The sequence below is a fragment of the Leucopleurus acutus genome (genome assembly GCF_964270905.1).
Source record: "Leucopleurus acutus genome assembly, chromosome: 9".
In the NCBI taxonomy this organism is placed as follows: Eukaryota; Metazoa; Chordata; class Mammalia; order Artiodactyla; family Delphinidae; genus Leucopleurus; species Leucopleurus acutus.
This window is the reverse complement of record NC_139144.1, coordinates 26,533,312-26,555,440: the sequence shown is the minus strand read 5'-3', so window position 1 is coordinate 26,555,440 and position 22,129 is coordinate 26,533,312. Positions and strand designations below refer to the sequence as shown.

Genomic DNA, 22,129 nt, shown 5'->3' with positions numbered 1-22,129 from the left:
AGTTGCTTGTAGTAGTCTCTTAGGATGCTTTGTATTTCTGTGGTGTCTGTTGTAACTTCTCCTTTTTCATTTCAAATTTTATTGATTTGAGTCCTCTCCCTCTTTTTCTTGATGATCTGGCTAATGGTTTATCAATTTTGTTTATCTTCTCAAAGAACCAGCTTTTAGTTTTATTGATCTTTGCTCTTGTTTTCTTTGTTTATATTTCATTTATTTCTGCTTGATCGTTATGATTTCTTTCCTTCTGCTAACTTTGGGTTTTGTTTGTTCTTCTTTCTCTAGTTCCTTTAGGTGTAAGGTTAGATTTTTTATTTCAGATATTTCTTGTTTCTTGAGATAGGCTTGTATAGCTATAAACTTCCCTCTTAGAACTGCTTTTTTGCATCCTATAGGTTTTGAATCATCGTGTTTTCATTGTCATTTGTCTCTAAGTATTTTTTTATTTCCTCTTTGATTTCTTCAGTGATCTCTTGGTTATTTAGTAACGTATTGTTTAGCCTCCATTTGTTTGTGTTTTTCCCTGTAATTGATTTCTAATCCTATAGCATTGTGGTCAGAAAAGATGCTTGATGTGATTTCCGTTTTCTTAAATTAACTGAGACTTGATTTGTGACCCAAGATGTGATCTATCCTGGAGAACATTCTGTGCGCACTTGAGAAGGAAGTGTAATCTATTGTTTTTGGATGCAATGTCTTATAAATATCAATTAAATCTATCTGGTCTGTTGTGTCATTTAAAGCTTCTGTTTCCTTATTTATTTTCATTTTGAATGATCTGTCCATTGGTGTAAGTGAGGTGTTAAAGTCCTCCACTATTATTGTGTTACTGTCTATTTCCTCTTTTATAGCTGTTAGCAGTTGCCTTATGTATTGAGGTGCTCCTATGTTGGGTGTGTTATATCTTCTTCTTGGATTGATCCCTTGATCATTATGTAGTGTCCTTCCTTGTCTCTTGTAACATTTTTTATTTTAAAGTCTATTTTATCTGATATGAGTATAGCTACTCCAGCTTTCTTTTGATTTCCATTTGCATGGAATATCTTTTTCCATCCCCTCACTTTCACTCTGTATGTGTGCCTAGGTCTGAAGTGGGCCTCTTGTAGCCAGCATATATATGCGTCTTGTTTTTGTATACATTCAGCAAGCCTGTGTCTTTTGGTTGGAGCATTTAATCCGTTCACGTTTAAGGTAATTATCGATATGTATGTTCCTATGACCATTTTCTTAATTGTTTTGGGTTTGTTTTTCTAGGTCCTTTTCTTCTCTTGTGTTTCCCACTTAGAGAAATTTCTTTAGCATTTGTTGTAGAGCTGGTTTTGTGGTGCTGAATTCCCTTAGGTTTTGCTTGTCTGTAAAGCTTTTGGTTTCTCCATCAAATCTGAATGAGATCCTTGCTGGGTAGAGTACTCTTGGTTGTAGTTCTTCCCTTTCATCACTTTAAGTGTATCATGCCACTCCCTTCTGGCTTGTAGCGTTTCTGCTGACAAATCAGCTGTTAACCTTATGGGAGTTCCCTTGAATGTTATTTGTCATTTTTCCCTTGCTGCTTTCAATAATTTTTCTTTGTCTTTAACTTTTGCCAATTTGATTACTATGTGTCTCAGCATGTTTCTACTTGGGTTTATCCTGTATGGCCCTCGCTGCACTTCCTGGACTTGGGTGGCTATTTCCTTTCCCATGTTAGGGAAGTTTTTGACTATAATCTCTTCAAATATTTTCTCTGGTCCTTTCTCTGTCTCTTCTCCTTCTGGGACCCTTATAATGAGAATGTTGTTGTGTTTAATATTGTCCCAGAGGTTTCTTAGGCTGTCTTCATTTCTTTTCATGCTTTTTTCTTTATTCTGTTCTGCAGCAGTGAATTCCACCATTCTGTCTTCCAGGTCACTTATCCGTTCTTCTGGCTCAGGTATTCTGCTATTGATTTCTTCTAGTATAGTTTTCATTTCAGTTATTGTATTCTACATCTCTGTTTGTTTGTTCTTTAATTCTTCTAGGTCTTTGTTAAACATCCTTTGCATCTTCTCAATCTTTGCCTCCATTCTTTTTCCGAGGTCCTGGATCATCTTCACTATCATTATTCTGAATGCTTCTTCTGGAAGGTCGCCTATCTCCACTTCATTTTGTTGTTTTTCTGGGGTTTTACCTTGTTCCTTCATCTGGTACATAGCCCTCTGCCTTTTCATATTGTCTATGTCTCTGTGAATGTGGTTTTTGTTCCAGAGGCTGCAGGATTATAGTTCTTGCTTCTGCTGTCTGCCCTCTGGTGGATGAGTCTATCTAAGAGGTTTGTGTAAGTTTCCTGATTGGAGGGACTGGTGGTGGGTAGAGCTGACTGTTTCTCTGGTGGGCAGAGCTCAGTTAAACTTTAATCCACTTGACTGTTGATGGATGGGGCTGGGTTCCTTCCCTGTTGGTTTCTTGGCCAGAGGCAACCCAACACTGTAGCCTACCTGGGCTCTTTGTTGCCTCTAATGACAGACTCTGGGAATGCTCACACCAAGGAGTACTTCCCAGAACTTCTACTGCCAGTGTCCTTGTCCCCACGGTGAGCCACAGCCACACCCTGCCTCTGCAGGAGACCCTACAACCTTAACAGGTAGGTCTGGTTCAGTCTCCCCTGGGGTCACTGCTCCTTACCGTGGGTCCCGATGCACACACTACTTTGTGTGTGCCCTCTAAGAGTGGAGTCTTTGTTTCCCCCAGTCCTGTCAAAGTCCTGCAATCAACTCCCAGTACGCCTCAAAGTCTGATTCGCTAGGAATTCCTCCTCCCGTTGCTGGACCCCCAGGTTGGGAGCCTGACGTGGGGCTCAGAACTTTCACTTCAGTGAGTGGAGTTCTGTGGTATAAGTGTTCTCCAGTCTGTGAGTCACCCACCTAGCAGTTGAGGTATTTGATTTTACTGTGATTGCACCCTTCCTACCATCTCATTGTGGCTTCTCCTTTGTCTTTGGATGTTGGGTATATTTTTTGGTGAGTTCCAGTGTCTTCCTGTTGATGATTGTCCAGAAGCTAGTCGTGATTCTGGTGTTCTCGCAGGAGGGAGTGAGAGCCTGTCCTTCTACTCTGCCATCTTGGTTCCTCCTTTCATGGTACTTTATTTGTTTTATATCCTTTAGGATTTCCCTTTACCTATGCCTAATACCTAGGATACTTCCACTGTAAATCAGGATGAACAAACTGATTCACACTGAGGTCTTGGTGGCTAGGTAACTTGTATAGTCATTAGTGTCACATGATTTTCCAAGGTAAACAAAATGTTTATATTGGAGAAATCAGAAGCCTAAACAAGTGATTTACTTTCCCTATGGAATTTTATATGTCCCTGAGCAAGTAGGATAGGATTTTTATTAATTGCTTGGGGATGGAGGGTGAAAAATAACATACTACCTCCTATGGCTTTGACCAAGGTTGTCATAGTGCAATGGAACAAGTTATTTAAACCTGATAGTAATGACTAGATAGTCTCAAGTAGGATCTCCTATGCAAAGGATAATTGCACAGTCCCTTAAAAATTTTGTGAAACATCATCTGTTAATTGCTAAGTAGAAACTATCATCCAGGTGTTCTGTAGTATATACAAGTGATCTTATTCAGGTGAGCTGATTAAGTAATATTTTACTGACTGCCCATTTCATAGGCCAGAGGTCCCCAACCGCCAGGCCATGGACAAGTACTGGTCCATGGCCTCTTATGAACTGGGCTTCACAGCAAGAGGTGAGTGGCGGGTAAGCAAGCAAAGCTTCATCTGTATTTATAGCCGCTCCCTATCGCTCGCATTACTGCCTGAGCTCCACTCCTGTCAGATCAGTGGCAGCATTAGATTCTCATAGGCGCACGAACCCTACTGTTCATGAACTGCACATGCAAGGGATCTAGATTGCGTGCTCCTTATGAGAATCTAATGCCTGATGATCTGAGGTGTAGCTAAGGTGGTGATGCTAACACTAGGGAGTGGCTGCAAATACAGATTATCACTGGCAGAGAGGTTTGACTGCAGAGAGACCATAATAAATCAATTGCTTGCAGACTCATATCAAAACCCTCTCAGTGAGTGGCAAGTGAAAACAAGCTCAGGGCTCCCACTGATTCTGCATTATGGTTAGTTGTATAATTATTTCATTATATATTACAATGTAATAATAGAAATAAAGTGCACAATAATTGTAATGCCCTTGAATCATCCCAAAACCATCCTGCCTCCCCGACCCATGGAAAAATTGTCTTCCATGAAACTGGTCCCTGGTGCCAAAAGGTTGGAGACCGCTGTCATAGACCATTCCCCAATTCTCACCTGCAGGTTATCAGAATACAGGGATCCAACCTGGTGTAATTGAGTCTGGTAGACTGGAGATTAAACCAAAGTCTTGCCACTCTCTTGCCAGGTGACCATGGGCAAGCCCCTTAATCACTCTTTTCCTCAATTTCCTCATGTATAAAATAAGATGCTAAGATGAGGTCTGCATTTTTTAATTTAAGCAGTTTTTATTTTAAGCAGCTGAACCAGTTTTCCACTCAGTTTCTTACATGGAAGACCAGGCAGAGTGACTATGATTACAACAGTGGTGGGAACCCTGACCCTAATTCCTAACTTGATCTCCCACCTCGCAGCTAACGCTATCCTGTCCCATCTTTAGGAAACTAAAGGAGAATCTCTGTAGAAACCTATGGTTCCAACTCATTAAAAAGTTGGGACAGAAAATCCCCAGGGTCAAATTCCAGTTTTGTTTACATAACAAAAAAAATATAACTCAAAGATAAAGTCATCTCTTTTAGAAAGATGTTTTATTTTCTGTATAAGCACCACTAAAAATTATTCAATATCAATGTCCTTTGCAATTCTGACAGGTGGAATAAAAATTGTTCTATTCATTTTGTTTATGGTTTCCTTTGCTGTGCAAAAGCTTTTGATTTTAACTAGGTACCATTTGTTTATTTTTGTTCTTATCTCCATTACTGTGGGAGATGGATTGAAAAAGATATTGCTGCAGTTTATATCAGAGAGTGTTCTGCCTGCGTTTTCCTCTAGGAGTTTTATAGTGTTCAGTCTCACATTTAGGTCTTTAATCCATTTTGAACTTTTTTTTTTTATACGGTGTTAAAGAATGATCTAATTTTATTTTTCTACATGTAGCTGTCCAGTTTTCCAGCACCATTTATTGAAGAGACTGTCTTTTCTCCATTGTACAGTCTTGCCTCCTTTGTCATAGATTAATTGAGCATAGGTGTGTGAGTTTATCTCTGGACTTTCAATCCTGTTCCATTGATCTATATTTCTATTTTTGTGCCAGTACCATACTGTTTTGATAACTATACCTTTGTAGTATAGTCTGAAGTCAGGGAGCCTGATTCCTCCAGCTCCTTTTTTCTTTCTCAAGATTGCCATGGCTATTCAGGGTCTTTTGTTTCTCCATACAAATTTTAAGATTTTTTTTGTGCTGGTTCTGTGAAAAATGGCATTGATAATTTGATAGGGATTCCACTGAATCTATAGATTGCCGTGGGTAGTATAGTCATTTTGACAATATTGATTCATCCAATCCAGGAACATGGTATATATTTCCATCTGTTTGTGTCATCTTTGATTTCTTTCATCAGCACCTTATAGTTTTCTGAGTACAGGTCTTTTGTCTCCTTAGGTAGGTTTATTCATAGCTATTTTATTCTTTTTGATGCGATGGTAGGTGGGATTATTTCTTGAATTTCTCTTTCTGATCTTTCATTGTTAATGTATAGAAATGCAACAGATTTTTGTGTATTAATTTCGTAACCTGCAACTTTACCAAATTCATTGATGAGCTTAGTAGTTTTCTGATAGCATCTTTAGGATTTTCTATGTATAGTACCATGTCACCTGCAAACAGTGACAGTTTAACTTCTTTTCCAATTTGGATTCATTTTATTTCTTTTTCTTTTCTGATTGCTGTAGCTAGGACTTCCAAAACTATGTTGAATAAAAGTGGCAAGAGTGGACATCCTTGTCTTGCTCCTGATCGTAGAGGAAATGCTTTCAGCTTTTCACCATTATGACGTTCACTGTGGGTTTGTCATATATGGCCTTTATTATGTTGAGGTAGGTTCCCTCTGTGCCCCCTTTCTGGAGAGTTTTTATCATAAATGAGTGCTGAATTTTGTCAAAAGCTTTTTCTGCATCTATTGAGATGATCATATGGTTTTTATTCTTAAATTTGTTGATGTGGTATATCACACCAATTGGTTTGTGGATATTGAAAAATCCTTGCATCCCTGGGGTATATCCCACTTGATCATGGTGTATAATTCATTTAATGTATTGTTGGATTCGTATTGCTAGTATTTTGTTGAGGATTTTTGCATCTATGTTCATCAGTGATATTGGCCTGTAATTTTCTTTTTTTGTGGTATCTTTGTCTGGTTTTGGTATCAAGGTGATGGTGGCCTCATAGAATGAGGTTGGGAGTTTTCCTTACTCTGCAATTTTTTGGAATAGTTTCAGAAGGATAGATGTTAGCTCTTCTCTAAATGTTTGATAGAATTTGCCTGTGAAGCCATCAGGTCCTGGACTTTGTTTGTTGGGAGTTTTAAAATTACAGTTTCAATTTCAGTGCTTGGTCTGTTCATGTTTTCTATTTCTTCCTAGTTCAGTCTTGGGAGACTGTACCAAATTGTTCTAAAATTTACAGAACTACTGTTTCTAAAATGGATATATGTGTGTATATCTGCCATTTTTCAGATTCTGTGCCATCACTAAGTTTAGAATTTACCTGACCTTTCCCAGAATCATTCTCCTTTATTCAGGCAGCCCCATGGACTACAGGGAAGGGTCCCAAAGGGCAAAGAGTCCCAAGAAAGTACATTAGAAAACCCAGGGGGCAACATATTCTTCAGTGCTTTACTCTTTAAACCTTAAAACTCATTATTATGACTTGCAAGGACCCTGAGTCCAAAGGTGTCAAGTTATGGGCAGACCTGGGTACTGCCTAGGCTCTGTCTGCTTTGAACTTAAAACTGAAGTGAGATAGTTTACACAGCCCACTGCTGTTGAGTCAAGCTCATCAGAAAACAGAAGTATCAATAATTTATTGTGTTGAATTGCATGGTTAGACAGTTCTTAGTCTAACACTGTCTGGATGATGCATAAGCAAAGATACAAGAGTTACTCTAACATTCCTGCATACGTGTACTGATATTTTCAACAGAAAAAGATTGACTTTACCTCCTTTTTCAAATTTTGAACTGCCTGACTCACTTTCATTACGTTGATGTAAATTTCCATGTTTTCCTATAAGAACAGGCAAGATATTTCACGAGTGTAGTCCTACTTTATCAGCAGCTTTGCTTTCTATAGTTTTACTTACCCATGGTCAAACAAGGCCAACTGAGGGTAACTGAACATGTAGAAAGCAAAATCATGTATAAGGGGGGACTACTTAGGGTTTGGTGCTATCCTGCTATCCATGGTTTCAGGCACACGCTGAGGGTCTTAAAAGGTATCCCCTAACACCTGTGGATAAGGGGGGACTGTGAGTCCATTAATTATGCTTCAGTGTCTTGTCAGCATGATTAAGTATTGCTATTATAATCATGCTTTAACCTTATGCTTCACACTACAAAATTCCAAATACATTTGACCCTTGAACAACACAGAGGGATTACAGGCATGGACACTGTGCACAGTGGAAGAACCATATATAACTAACTATACAGTAAGTCCTCCTTATCTGTGATTCTGCATCCATGGATCCAACCAACTACACATTGTGGATCGGGTAGTACTGTAGTACTTATTGAAAAAAATTCTGTGTAAAAGTGGACTCACAAAGTTCAAAACTGTTTTGTTCAAGGGTCAACTGTAGTTTTATTCACCTGAAGCAAAAGAGGGACAAACACATTATGTAAGACATGCACTGAGTACATAAGAGAAAAGTTCAGGTTACTCAGTATGTTTTACTTAGCTTTTCCACTTATGTTTACCTTTGGAAACCAGTGTTGTTTGTCCCCACTCTTCTCTCAAATGCAGCTATTTAGAGCATATAAAATTTTTGCCTTGCATGCTTGGTTTTCTTAATAGTGTAGCTTCTTACATATTAAAATCTATTTTACCTACTAATTAGATTAAATTTTATATTTTATTGTTATTTCTTCATCATAAAAAATAGATAAGACATTGATATCTATAGTAATTTACTGCTTGCTTAAAGTACTTAAATTTAGAAAACAAAGAATAATCACAGGTACAGGAAAGAAAACTAATTATTGGAACTTAGGTCAAGAAGAGAAAATAAGAAAGCATGTTTTAAGATACCACTAATTGCATATCTTTCTTGCGTCTATAGGGAGATTAGCTGTGTCAGATCATAGATTATTCTCATTTGTAGAACTCATGAGTATATCTACATGTGGGCTATCTTTGAAAGAGGAAATAGAATTTTTCTGTTTCTTTTTTTGCTGTCATATCTACGGAGTGTTTCTAGGATGAACTTATGAGCGTTATGCCTTTCCACTATGTTGGAAACCTGGTGGTAGGAACTGAGACTGAGCTATAAGATGTATGTCCAGTAAATAGGTCAGAAAATCAGAGAACTTTCCCAGAGAATCTGTAATTATTCAGATGTGTGGATAGAGCTGTGTTCCCTGGGAAACCCCCCCGAAGGAAAGGCTTGGCCAGAGGTAAAATTTCCTGGGATGTGAACTACAAAACTTTAAAACAGTTTCAGATGACAAGAGTACATACTTGTACCACAAATGAATGCCAGGACCTGTATGACATTTTTGTACTCATGAGTGAGTATCTCACATTTCCTATTCTATCCATAAACCTTCCTTCCCCTTTTCCTTGGAATAGGAAGCCAGATCACACACCTCTGTTTTCCACTAGACACATGCTGTGATTCTTTTGATACACAGTCTTCCTCACCTGATAAATACAGTATCTACCCACAGAACCCAGTTTTAGAGTTTTGGTTATGATTAATGCAACAACAGGTAGAATATGAATGATGAAAGTTAACTTTTAAAATTAAGTTCCTTTTCACACTCTTACTTTACACGATATCTAGGTGTGTTTACAAAGCCATGATTCCCCAGACATGAGTAATATGCAGATTCACATTCAAGCTAGTTAAATCAATCATTTAAATCTGGTTGTGTTTCATTATGTGGAAACAAAAGGTCATTAGACTAGTACTTATTCTACGTGCAATTTCAATACATAAAGATAGTTAAAAGAACAGCTATTCTGGTCAAAGTTAGCAAGAACTGTGGCCCTTGCCCTTTCCAGTCACATCTCATTTGGGCTCTGAGTCATCCCCACAGAACCCAAGGGCTCTGTAGAAAATATTTAAATAATTAGATTAGGAGATCTCCAACACCTTTTCTTATTGAAGTTACCATAATCCTTCTAATTTACTTCTGCATTTCCATCGTATCAGAATATGTGGAGCTAAAAATATATGATAGAAAAACATTTATAGACATCTATAATATAAAATAATACACTTCACTAAATTATGCCTCTCAAATATTACAACTTACAACTTGTTTTGGTCACAGTCTTAAAAAATTAAAACAATAAATACTATATTTATTGTTATATTGTTATACTAAGGATTCTTCTAGAAATAAGCCTATCTTTTAGAGTACTTTTTGCAGTACTTGATATACAGGGATTACTATAAGTTTGAAATTATTCTCTTAGAGTCATGTTGGTTCAAATAGGATTATCTAGAGCCATTCTTGATGAATCCACGACAGAAATGCTATTCTCTGTTTTATTTCTAACTCAAGTTTTACTGTAAATAATAAGATACTATACAATTTTCAAGAGTTATGATTCTGGGCTTTGAAGTTAAGTAATTTAGGTCAATTCTGGGTCTTAATATTATAATTTCTCTGTGGCTCAATTTTCACTAACTGGAGATAGGATACATCATATAAGATTGCAAATGTCAGATCAAATTAAATGAGATAATGAATAAAGATTCCTATCATAGCACATGTTATTTTTATTTCAAATGTTATTATGATGTGTTATTTTGAACAATCATAACAGTAAAATATTATCGCATACTGGCCAAGTATTATTTTTTAAAAATCTAATAAATATATATAGTTTATACAAGTAGGAATGATTATTTGCAAAACACTTAGATTACCATAAAATCTGATGAGATGATTTGTTATTTATGTATACAGGAACTAAGACTATCATGCAAATAAAAAGGAAGCTTCTGGCTTAGAACAGTGCTCCTTGAAATTTTCAGCTATGACTTGGGCCTAAAACACCCACTTGAACTAAAACACCTTGTGGTTAAATCAGATAATAGTTACAGAATCAGTTCCTTCAGGACCAAAAAATCCACAAGATTCAAATATGTTTGAGTAAACTTCACCAAATATTTTCGTAAAAAATATGGGTAGCAACTATAACTTTCAAGGTAAATTTCAAAATTTTCAGTATACTCTGTCCAAGTACCTTTCCAATTGTAATTTTGAGGTTCTTCCCAGGTTAACCTGCTATCTGATGATTATGTATTGGATTTACTTTTCCAGTCTCTTAATGATTCTGATAAATGAAAAAAAATTCTATGTATTTTTTCTCTCATAAAATCCAGTCAACCACTGGACTATCTACATAACAATTTTTGTAAATTTTTTGGATTATTTTTTGAATGAATATTAAAAACAATGTTTCTTGTACTAATTTAAAACTACATAGTAAAGAAAGGACTGAAAAGTGCATGCAAAAGATTTTAGAAAACATCTTTCAATATGTAACTTGATAATTCCAGAAACTGAGATATAGAAAATTTATGCCATTTACATTTATGTATGAATTCACTTACTAATTAAATTAAAACTTTAAATTTCTTCAGAATTATTTTTGTTATCTAAACTTGGTATCATCATTCAGGAAAATAATTCACTGATATTTGTAATAAGCTTCCTAAATAGCCAAAATCATTAATTCTGAGTTGTTTTTATTCTGCTACCGAATTTTATATAATTTATACAAAATTATTAAATCTAGAATCCTTATTTGGAATTAATATAATTTACCATTCGCAGTAGCAACTACAGTATCTTTGTTCACTTAAAAAGAACATATCCAAAGAAGACATTGCATTTAGCCATGTAGACAAAGTTTCACCAAAAGTTGTGAAATTCAGATAGAAAGTTAAACTAATAACTCTCTAAAATAATTAGTTAATAATTGCATATTAGGAAGCATGTTGGCATAAGAGTGTCAAATCATTTATAAGAACTAATTCCACTATACTAATTTTTATTAATGTTGACTTTTATTCATAATTTAAATTAGAAATTATGTATAAATAGCCTAAGTAGACAATGAAAGTTCTGCAGTAATCAAATTGGATAGTACCTCGTTTTAAATATTGATAAATATGTACAGATAAACATAAGATTTTAAACATCAAGAAGCAAAATGCCATAGACTAGTGGACAATGTTTTAATATTTTTTTAAACATAAAAGGTAAGAAGGTTACTAACTTGGAAAACAACAGAAACCTAATTTTTTAAAAAAGCCTAATAACTTCAAGAAAACAATTCCTGCTTGCTGTTGTTATTCTATAACTTCTTAAGAGTGTTTATATAGTAGTGTCATCTCCTATTAATTTGGGAAATAGAAATCTTTTTATTAAAAAAACCCATTATGATTCACTTTTAAAAAGGCTAAGAAGGATTTTTCAGTCAAATGCTCCAACATCTGAACAGTCAATTCTTAGTAGGACCAAATGGTATTCTGCAGAAAAACCCTACACTGAAATCCTCATTACATAAAGTGTGAGAGTTTAAATATGCTTTCAGAAAAAAAAATGAAGACGTCAGATCCCAGTGACTGGTTTGGTACAAGAGGAATTAAAAAAAAACAAAACCCACACACATCCCACCACTGATATGACTCCTATGGGTATATTTTTATGTTCTGGTAAGGACCCATTACCTATATCTGAGATCCTCTGCAGCACTTTTTTTTTTTTTTTTTTTGGCCATTTTCTATCTAAGTATATCAGATGCCAGAGAGACAAAAGGAACTAACTTGCTGAGTAGCCTCTAATATACTCTGTTTTACTACACAGTCATTACTCCAGATGATAAACTGGGTCTGAGGAATTAAAGTGAATAATTAAAGAGAATTATCAGTCTCATTTTCCTGCATGATTGAGCTTGAAAAACTCATTTCATGATATTTAAATAAAGCGTACTTTTCTATACAGCATTAATCTAAAGGGTATTGAGGCTAATAATTGTGAAAATGACTGGAGACTCTCAGTCAACAAGGGTGACAAACAGACTTTAAAAAGGAAATAGGCTATTTTTCTAACTGGGAGTTCTTCACTATCATTTTCTGTTAGTTGTACAGAAGTTTCATGAGCACAACAAAATCCTTCTATGAAAACCAAAAAAATTAAATTTCTCTTAGATCTCTTCAGATAAAAAGACAACTGTTAGATAACATTTAAATAATTCTATTTATGATGACCCTTTAATATAAAAAAGCATAATCATAAGTTAGTTTAAAAGAAAGTCATTATTTTAAAATCTAACCAAATCTTGCACTTGGGGAGGATAAAAAAGACCCTCAATATTAAAAATACATTTTTTAGGGCTTCCCTGGTGGCGCAGTGGTTGAGAGTCCGCCTGCTGATGCAGGGGACGCGGGTTCGTGCCCCGGTCCTGGAAGATCCCACATGGCCGTGGAGCGGCTGGGCCCGTGAGCCATGGCTGCTGAGCCTGCGCGTCTGGAGCCTGTGCTCCGCAACGGGAGAGGCCGCAACAGTGAGAGGCCCGCGTACCAAAGCACTCTTTTTCCTCAAGCATTGCTTTCTTTCTCCAGGGTTTTTTGACTGACACACTTATTTAACAATTAATAAGTTATAAAATTCTTTAGGTATATTGGGGTTTTTTCAAATGGCAGATCACTTAATTATGATAAAGTAGAAACGGGCTTGTGTAATCTCATTATGATTTATGCTTTTCATTTAAAAAGAATAACTTACAGGGATTTCAGGTAATTTAAGGAGATGGTTCCCTTATACCTGTGACCTTTTTCTTTGTTGTATTAGTAAAAAGGTAGTATAAAGGCTAATTTAATAAATATTTTAATTAAGAATATGTATTTTCTTGTAGTTAAACTGCTTTGATACATTTCCTTCTCAGTCTTCATTCTCACAAATATGCACACCCTCCTGTGTAACAATTCAGAAATAGCCTACTAACACAGGAGTTCAGATGGTATTTTATACAGCATATCTTAAATGTATTGAAAGGATAGTTAAATTATAATGAAAATATGAACACTGTTAGAGAAAGATATTTCAGAAAAAAATACATGTAAAATAGATGCCTAAGTTGACACTGGACTTACTTGGATCACTATTTAATCAGTAGCTTAATGCCATCCAAATCCTCTGTTTCTGGAGAGGAAAATGTCACATCCTCCCATGAGCAAACCAGAGAATCAAATTTACATTCTCAGAGGCAGCTGTTAAGGGTTCAGTCCCATAGACAACAGTTCCTGAGTAGCTTAGCACACAAGACTCTGAAAATGTAGAGCTATGTAAAATCTGCAACCGTATTTTTATATTTCGAGCAAAATATTCTGCTTGAGCAGTAAGGCAGAAAAATATACCCATTTCTAACGTATGTTGGTGTTTCCATGTTAAAAAGATTATGCATGTGCAGTATTTTGAAGGGGTATTCTTTATGAGGGTATACCTTGCCTTATGTAAATCCGCTAGAGCTCTAGACAAAATGAAAGCTAAAATTGTCCACATGCTAAAGTCACCTTAGGCACAGTGCTTTCGGAACTCTTTTTCTCTGAAAGACCACTTAGGGTTTGGAATCTAATGTTACCAGGCCCTAGCTATATTGACTGGGGATTAGGAGTTAACTGATAACTCATTCTTATTTTCTTAATCAAAAAATGGAGGAAAATAAATCAGGGCATCACAATGAGAACTAACTAAGGCGAGTTGTGTGCAACACTTGACAGGTACCTGATTATGAGGCAACAAAATGCTTCCCTTCCCATCGGGCCCCTGCCCCTTTTCTCCCTTCTCTGCTGTTTCCTGGAGATTACATATCTTCATCAGACATACATTTGACCTATTTTTTTGTCCTGTCTCTGCATCTACTAGAATGTTGGCTTCATGGGAGGGGAGACAGTTTTATCTGTTTAGTGCACTGCTGAATCCCCAGAGCACAGAGCAGCCTCATAGCTGGTAATCAGTTGAATGAATGGACACACATATGATTATCACAACCACAATAATATTTTGAAAGGAGTGAGAATGACCAGAAATTAGAGGTTATTATATTGCTAGTTTGTAACACAAATAGGTAGTGCTTTGAGGTGAAGGGCATCTGCTATGGAAGTGAATGGACCTAAGTGGGATTTGGAATTCTTCCTTTCCTACAGTGTGTGACTTGTTGCTAACTACCTTACCTCTCTTAGTCATAGTGGAAATAGCTCCCTCTCAGCATTGTTGTAAAGATCGAGAGTGGTAATATGAAGGACTTAGCACAGACCCTGACATACAGTATTTGTTGAATAAATAATTGTTATGTGATCATTGGCAAATTTTTATTTTAGGAAATTCATTAAAGTAATATGGACAAGTAAAAAATATTGAAAATTATAGAGGGGTATAAAATGAGAAGTCTCGTTCACCCACCAGTTCTATTCCTCAGAAGTGACCGATGTCAGGTGTGTCCTCATACCCTCCATTAATTTTAAGATTTTAAACTTATATACATATATATATGGACTAGTACATACACTGAATCATACTTTCTGTGACTTGCCTCTTTTAATATCAGGTGCCTTCTAGTTCTCTGATCTTAAACAAAAATGATGCTAAAAATTCATGTCTGTATAGTTTTGTTTATGTGCTTGGGCACTAGTAAACAGAGAAAGTGAAATTTCTGGGTCAAAAATTCGTACTTATTTTTTTGGTAGGAAGAGTTTTATCTAATTTCTGTTCCTACATGTACACAGCAATGTGTGAAAATGCCTATTTCCATACATCACACACACTGGTTTATACTGAAATTCAAATTTTTAACAAGTGCTTATTTTATTGGTAAATATTTAATTGAGTGAAGTTTTAACCTATTAAGTATATTGACATGTATATTTTAAAATATTTCTGAGAATATACTTACTCATCTTTTTTTTTTCTAGTGGGTTTGTTTGTCCTTTCCTTATTAACTAATAATGAAATAGCCTCTCTTCTTACATTTGACACTTAAAAATTTTTTTGACTATGTTAAACTTTATTTTTATTGTATTTTTCAATTACTGAAAATTTCAACTTTTATGCCATTAACTTTCACTTTTAAATATTGTGTCATGCTTTGAAAGGTTTTCTCCAAGAATATAAAAAATAACAGACAGACTTTCTTCTAGCATTTGTATGTTTTCAAAAAATCCTTTAGAACAGTATTTCTAAATAAACTGATTCATGGACTTTATCACTTGTGAAGTAAAAGAGGAAGAGTAAAGTACATTGAGTAATTGTAAATATTACAACATATTTGAGAAGCAGACAATGGATGCATAATAAGAGTTCTAGAAGAGGAATCACACAGCCCAAGTCCTGACCACAGCTCTTTTAATAATAATAGGTTTTGTGAACTGGGCAGCACACAGTCCTCATATTCCTGATTTCCTTTCTTGTCAAAGAGAATAACTACAGAGCCTACCTACAGCCTCAAGCTGAAGATCATTATATGGTAGATTTAAATTTAAAATGTACAGGTGTATGCAGATTCTATATAGTAGACGAAAATGTTTGATTCATTTTTTTTTTTTGCAGTCTAGCAAATGAAAAGAATTTTAGTGTCATATGCTTTGCAATTCTAGATTGTATGAGCAATCAAAACCTATAAGTTATGATGATGATAAGGTAACAGAGTTAACACGTACTGGGGGCTTACTGTCTGCCAGTTGTTGAAATAAGTGTTTCACATAGGTTATCTTGTTGACCCACCACATCACCTTACTATGTTCTCTAGACAACTAGTTGAGGTCACACAGCTAGCATGTGCCAAAACAAGGATTAAAATCCTGATAGACTGACTGAAGAGCCTATACTCTTTCCCGAAAGAAAAAAATATACATAAATGAGTTTTTGATCAATACCTAACTTTCCATATTCTTTTTAAGACATTTGTATAAACAGAATAACAATTTTAAATAATGCTATGTTAGAAAATTATATCTAAATTCAACAAACAAGGAATGACAATGAACATATTCTGTATGTGGCAAATAATAGAATTATTTTGAGATTAAATAAAACTCATTCTAAAGACCTGTAACACATACACTGTAAAGTACCTCAAAACATTAGTTACCACTGCAAAACGATAAGGTAAAATTCATCTTATCACTTTAATCCTTGGGAAAACTAATCATGGAAATTTACACACACATATTTGTGCACATGCATAACACACATGCTTGTGTTTGTGTATATATATATACATAAACAAACATCTATTTTTTCAATCAGTGCCTTGTTCATTTACAGAAGTAGTAAACCAAAGGCAGGTTCTATCTGCTTTATATAGTGAGGAGGGGCTTCACATGCAGGAATAAATATATACATACATAGTTTAAAAAGAGAATATTAAATGCACAAGACATAACAGTATACAGCAATGCCAGTGAAAGTTTGAGAGATTAAAACTGAGGTTTTAATATCACTTTTAAAAGAAATTTTCAAGGACATCATTAAAGATAAAATGTAGAAATATCAACGTCATTAAAGTTTAGACTTAAGCCATGTTGTCTAATTAACGAAAGCACAGGATGAAAGTAAACCTACTGCATCAAAGATATAAAATAAACTTACACATATGTTTCATAGAAGCCGTGGTAGGAACTGTGTATAAAAGACAGGTTAAATTGAGAGCGCCTCTGTATATGTGGGTAGCTCTCATGTGAGCAGGGCTAGATCAATATGTAAATGTCAAAGGCCTCCTAAAAATCTTGGCAGACCTAATTTTTACCTGACTTGTTTGCAAAGCTGACTCAACTCTCTAAGGAGAGGGGAAAAAATCATTTTTATGTTCTTATCTATATGCACGATATATGTGTATATACACACATATATATACACGCACTCACATATGCACATGCGTGCACGCACATGTATGTTTGTGTGTATGTGTGCCTCTTGTACTTCCCTTTGTTTATCTGCTTCAAAATTTTATATGTAACAGGAAATTTTTGTCATGACTGAGAAGTTAAGGTTCAGGTACTTTAGGGACCCACACAAATAATCTATTTGCATTTGGAGCTTGACTGCCGCCCGCTGAAGTTGAGGGTTGTCCTCATTATTTCCATCCAAGCACTTTCTTAGGAGTAAAGAGGCTTCTTTTTTGAGCTAACATATGTCTTCTTTATCTTCCCTATATTGCACCCATTTATCTGGAGCTCTTGAACTATATAAAATATACATAATCCCTCCATCACTTAGCAGTCCTATTGAAAAGAAGTACTAAACATTTATTTATGTTGGCTTTCCCACATTGGAATTCTGTAATTTACTACCCCATATATTTAATGGAAAAAACTGTGTTCCATTCTTATGTTTAGAAAATTGGATTAAAGGAATATTGGTGTCTTGGAACATATAGCATGCTTATATGTTTAGTGACTCTCCAAGAGGGCTATTTAGTTTGCCATATTTCCCAAATATTTCCCCAGAGGACCAAATTTTCCCATATAGTATGTATTATTATATTCCAGAATTAGTGTTCTAAGGGATACCATTTAGTTAACATTGCTACAGGATATCTCAATTCTCAAATACAAAGATCTTCAAGGTTTCCGTATTATCAAACAGGTAGTATATAGGCTGTTGGTGGCTTCGAAGAGAACCTGAAAAACTTCCAGCTTTTGGGGGATCTTTTATTATTCAAAACTGGTTTTGTTTTCATGATAATATAACTTAACAAAATCTGCATGGCTTAACACAGCAACAGTTGATTTCTTTTTCATAACACATGCCTCACACTTGAGAGCTGGTGGGACTGTGCTCTACACGGTCACCCAGGAAGTCAAGCTGATGGGAGTCCACCATCTCATCTGCACGTGGTCAGGTGTAGCAGCAGCTGATAAGAACCTGAATGCTCTGCAATGCTTCTGAGGAAGTATTCTGTGGCGCTTCCATCCATGGACAGTCAGCCAGAATTTATTGCATAACTGCTCCTAATTGTAGGGGTCTGACAGATGCAGGGGAGTGGACAAAATATTTGGGGCTACCACTGTATCTGCCACAGCTAATAACACTCCTTAACTTCTTTTTATGAGCAAAATTGCCATGGTGTTAACCAATTGATGTCTCCTGAATGTCATGATAGAGTAATCTAAATATTGTACAATGGTGAATAGAGTTTGCCACAGAGTGACAATGTGTTGAATGTAAAGGAAGAATAATCATTAGTAAGATATCCCACATGTAAGAGCAAGAGAAGAATTTCAGAAAGTTACAGCAGGGAATTAAAGGAATGTTTAGCATTCACTTAAAAATGGTAGCTGTGTAGTCCAGGAATGTGTTATATGGTACAAAAAGTTAATAAAACAATGCAGTTACTACCATGATCAGATGATTAAGGTTAGCATGCCAGTGAAAGCCACAGGAGAGGGAGGGCAACTATTTCAAATACTGAGCACTTTATATGTACCTCTTTCTGCCCTAGGTGCTTTATATTCCTGCACAGATTAAGGGTATTATAGTGATTTTTCTTAAACGACCAGGAAGTAAATTGTGTGAAGCAAGCAACATAGCAACGTCCAGCAGTACTTTTGAAAATGCACTTTGTAGTTGTAAGTAATTATTCTTAAGTGAAAGGAATCCATGGTCATAAAAGTTTGGGAAACAGTGTACAGTAAATTTTACCTCCTGGAATCTGAAAAATAATATATGTGTATAACTGAATCACTTTGCTATACACATGAAACTAACACAACACTATAAGTCAACCATAAGTCAATTAAAAAGAACTTAAAAAATTTTTTTTCCTCTTGGAGATTTACAGCACATTAATCACTCTGAAAAGCCTCCCCAGAAGAAGTTAGTTTAATGTTATTAAACCCAAGTTTACCAAATTTTTTTATCATAGAGCTAAAAAGAGTAAAGAAAAATTAACCTATCACACACTGCTGGGCCTGGTGTAGAACTGAAAGAAGTAGTAGCCACGGGGCTTCTTGTTTTCCTACGTGTCTTGCTGGGTGTGCCAAGAAGGAAAGGCGCTAACTGCTCGTTACATGAGCCTTTACTTGGGCTTATGTTTGCAGTGGTGAACCTGGAGGAATGATGTAATGTCTCACTCCTGCCCCCAAACCATAAGAGGCCTTGCTTACTGCTTGCTCTCAAAGTGGTGGATCCCTGAAACTCAGTCTTCCTGAGCTGCAGTACAATCTCACGATGTGCACAGCATCCCTTTGACCTTGTTGCATCTCCCCCGGGAGACTTGAGGTCCAGGGGAACTGACGCGTGCTTTTTACTGAACTGTAATAAAGTCTTTTGCCAACATCCATGAACAATTTAGGCTAATTTATTAGCTTGTAAGTAGGGTAACTTCAAATCCAGGATGTAACAGTACAAAGTGGTAATAATAAACTTTCAGCTCTTTCCATAAATTGATTAATTTGAATAATCTTTCCAGGGCTACTAATTTTGACAGAGGAGAAGTATGAGTTACGAGATAATCAACTCACAGATGCTATGATCTACCACAGTTACAAGGTCTTAATTAACATTTGAGTGCTTACTCTTTTATTCACTGTGGAAAGAACTTTATATGCATTAACTTGTTTAATCCTCTAAGCCACTGTATGATGGAGGTATCAGTACCTTCATTTTACAGATGAGGAAACTAAGACACAGAGGGCTTAATTATTTCATAAGGTCACACAGTAAGTTGTGGGCCTGGAATTCAAACCCCAGGCACCAGAACCAAATTTCTATCCATCACATTTAGAGAGAGGAGATATAGGAATTTTAAATTTATTCACAATAGAAACAAAGAACAATTGTCACAAAAAATAATAAAAACCCAATTAAAGAAGGATTTTTTTAAATATTAAAAACCTGAGTTTGCAAATGTCTACCCATAAAAAAAGCAAATCAAGATTTTATTGTCCAACAAGTGTGAAGAACACATGCGAAGAGAGCAAGTGAGTTTTGAGCTAGAAGGGAGGGCCTCACAAGTCAAGATACGGTTAATACTCCTTATTTAATCATTCAGATCGTATCAAGCAGAACAGCCCCATTCAGATGGTAACATGGGCCTCTAATCTCCAAAGTCCAGAGTTCATTGTTGGTGTGGCAAAGCAGTTCAGTCAGTTGAAGAATATCTATTTTGTGTAGCTCCAATTTTGCATAACATATACTTTACATGGCTGTGATAGGTTAGTATAATTGTAGTGTTATAGGAAACTCTCAGGTTAACCAAGCCACTCAAAATGATTACTCATGATACCAAGATTAAGCACCTTCAGCTACAGGGATCAACAAACTGTGGCACGTGGGCCAACTGTAGTCCACCCTCTGTTTTGTAAATTGATGTTCCTTGGAACACAGTCATACCCATTTGTTGGGTACCGTCTACGACTGCTTTGTGCTGCAACGACAGAGCTGAGTAGGGGCAACTGCTACAGAGGCCCTGTGAGCTGCAAAGCCTGCAGTATTTCCTATCTGGTCCTTTACAGAAAAAGTTTGCTGATTTCTGTTTTAGTACCTTAAGCACATTTTCATCAGTGGTAAATATCTTTGTTTTGTTTTTAATTTTTATTGGAGTATAGTTGATTTACCATGTTGTGTTAGTTTCAGGTGTACAGCATAGTGAATCAGTTATACACATACCACATATATCCACTCTTTTTTAGATTCTTTTCCCAAATAGGCCAGTACAGAGAATTGAGTAGAGTTCCCTGTGCTATACAGTAGGTCGTTATTAGTTATCTATTTTATATATAGCAGTGTTTATATGTTAATCCCAACCTCCTAATTTATCTCTCCCCACCCCTCTTAACTCCTGGTAACCGTAAGTTTGTTTTCTTCATCTGTAACTCTATTTCTGTTTTGTAGATAAGTTCATTTGTACCCTTCTTTTTAGATTCCACATATTAGCAATATCATATGATATTTAAATACCTTATTCAGCATGTATATCAAAGTGAGTGAAACATGGAGCTTTAATGTTTCGAAATGAACCCTACTATCAATATACTCTGAACTTTGAGTGTTTTTGTTTGTATTTCTACAATGTGACAGTGAATTAAACTAGTTGACCATAAATGTTTATTCCATTTAACAATGTCAGTGGTTAAAGCCAGACATCAAGTTGCCCATTTCATAGTTACCTTTAGGGATATTTTCCTTCCCCTAGGGATCCATGAATTTTCTCACTTAACTTTTCTCATAATAGACCTTACTAACTGTTCATGGCCTTTGGTCTACACAGATCTGGGCTGTTTAACTTTCTCAACCAGTTTCAGTCTTTCTCCACCAAATGATTTCAGGTAACTACTATCAAATAGATGTTGAAAGAAACTTATTTGCCATCTGTGCCTTATACTGCATACACTATTTGTAACTTTTTGTTTATTTAGCAAGCCTGTTGAACATTTTCTTCACATTTTGCATGCTAAATTATTCCAAATAAACAGACACTTGTTTTTGATCCCCACGTAAGAACTATAGAGTTGTGTAGAAAATTACCTTGAGGCAATAGTGTCCTCCAAGTACAAAAGAGTCCCGGCACTCTCCCAGAGGTCTTAGAACAAAAAATCTCAGAGAACTTTAGATGCTCGAATACTATAATTTTAAAATCAATTTAAAATACACAGTGAGAAGTTAGGAGAGAGAGGTGGGGTAGGTTTACAAATGTAGGACAGGTTGCAAGCAGGGTGAAAGCCTCACTGTACCTGAATCCTGAGGTACATGATTCAGGAGCAAGGGAGTCCAAAATACAGAAGATGCTTGGTGTCAAATGCTACCCTTGTTGTATTGGAGAGACACAAGGACAAGTATAGCCACAGCTCTAGACAATTAGTGACCTGATGGACAGCATAGTTTTTGTTTCTGTTTTTTACTTGCTACTGACAGGG

General features: G+C 35.9%; 1 protein-coding gene across 3 annotated transcripts in view; it reads right to left on the bottom strand.

Annotated features, from left to right (window-relative positions):
- Positions 1-16,950, bottom strand: part of LOC309966452 (platelet glycoprotein 4-like) — a 55,939-nt gene extending 38,989 nt beyond the window's left edge. For all 3 annotated transcript variants that reach the window (XM_082846513.1, XM_082846514.1, XM_082846515.1), the window contains exon 1: positions 16,863-16,950. The gene's annotated coding sequence lies outside the window, so the exon portion shown is untranslated. The remainder of the gene's footprint in view (positions 1-16,862) is intronic.
- Between the last annotated feature and the right edge of the window lie 5,179 nt (positions 16,951-22,129).